Raw genomic sequence first — 1868 nt, 5'->3', positions numbered from 1 at the left:
CCCCCTTCCTATAATTGCCATCCATCACATACTGTTGCTGTAGCAAATTCCTCATCACTTCTATCTGTCTCTTCAACCGATCCACTCGATCTGATAAGACTCGCATCCAACAGCATTTGTGGCAGATATAATCCGCAGTAACCCTTAAACTCTCTTTAAACTCCCACATCTCACAAGAAGTACATATCATTGCAAAGGCCATTTTTGCTCCTTTACAATCTACAGACCCAGAAAATAACATTGTCTTATTCCTCTACAAAACACTGCACCAGGTTAAATTAATAGTTATGACTTATATTTTAAGTTCAATCAAGAGACTTATCTCCAAAAATATATAATCAAGAAAAAACCCACTGTACTCACTACCACAGCCTTTCTATTGGACAGACTTAAAACAACATTAACTTATCTGATTCTGTGTTGTGAACTTCACCAAACAGGTTCCTCCTCCAAGTTTAGTTGTGAAATTCACTGTTTGTTAATTTTCCCAGGAGCACTCTGATGTCCAGTGACACATGAATTCAAAAACAGTAAAGGCAGTAACTGTGCAGGTTCTCTCTCTCTCTCTTGCCTGCACTGTCCTCACCATATGCTTCCTTTGTCTGCTCTTCTCCCTTTTAAAACTGCTGTTGTTTTGATTTTTTTTTTCCCAAATTTCCAAGCCAATGCAACAGTATATAAAACATTAATTGCTGCTCCTGGAATTCGAGGAAATCGCCTCCAGCACCTAAAGTACCTCAAAAAAAGGAGCAGCTGTTACAGTCAGAATTTTTCCCATCCTCCATCTTGGACTACCCAGAACCCTCCAATCATTTCCATTAAGGTCCCGTACTGTGCTTTAATATTGTATTAGTCTAACGTCCGGCATTAGCCAAGCAAATGCATAAAGGGGCTGTCCTGTGCTGTAATGTTCTATGTTGTGTCAGTCTAGTGTCCATTCTTAGCTGAACAGTTCCATATTGCGCTGTAATGGCCCATGTTCTATGAGTCTAACTTCCATTATCAAGCAAGCAGTACCATATAGGGCCTATACTGTGCTGTAATGTTCTATGTTCTATGAGTCTAACTTCCTGTATTAGCTGAGCGGATCCATAAAGGGCCTGTACTACACTGTAATGTTCTATGTTGTATGAGTCTTACTTCCTTTATTAGCCAATTATTTACATAAAGGGCCTGTACTGCGCTGTAATGTTCTATGTTGTGCGAGTCTTACTTCCTTTATTAGCCAATCATTTACATAAAGGGCCTGTACTGCGCTGTAATGTTCTATTTTGTATTAGTCTAACTTCCTTTAACAGCCAAGCAGTTGAATAAAGGACCTGTCCTGCACTGTAATGATCTATTTTGTATTAGTCTAGTGTCCATTATTAGCCGAGCGCTTCCATAAAGGGCCTGTACTGCGCAGTAATGCTCCATGTTCTATGAGTCTAACTTCCTGTATTAGCTGAGCGAATCCATAAAGTACCTGTCCTGCGCTGTAATGCTCCATTTTCTATCAGTCTAACTTCCATTATCAAACAAGCGTTTCCATATAGGGTGTGTCCTTCATTGTAATGTTCTATTGTGTATTAGTCTAACTTCTGGTATTAGCTAAGTGGTTCCATGAAGGGCCTGCACTGCACTGTAATGCCCCATTCTATGAGTCTAACTTCCATTATCAAGCAAGCGGTTCCATAAAATGCCTGTACTGCGCTGTCATGCTCCATGTTCTATGAGTCTAACTTCCAATATCAAGTAAGCGATTCCATATTGGGCCTGTACTGCGCTGTAATGTTCTATGTTGTTTTAGTCTTGCGTCCATTATTAGCCGAGCGGTTCCATAAAGGGCATGTACTGCGCTGTAATGTTCTATGTTGTATTAGTCTAAC

The sequence above is a fragment of the Chiloscyllium plagiosum genome, chromosome 37, assembly GCF_004010195.1.
Source record: "Chiloscyllium plagiosum isolate BGI_BamShark_2017 chromosome 37, ASM401019v2, whole genome shotgun sequence".
Lineage (NCBI taxonomy): Eukaryota > Metazoa > Chordata > Chondrichthyes > Orectolobiformes > Hemiscylliidae > Chiloscyllium > Chiloscyllium plagiosum.
Note: the sequence above shows the minus strand (reverse complement) of the source record.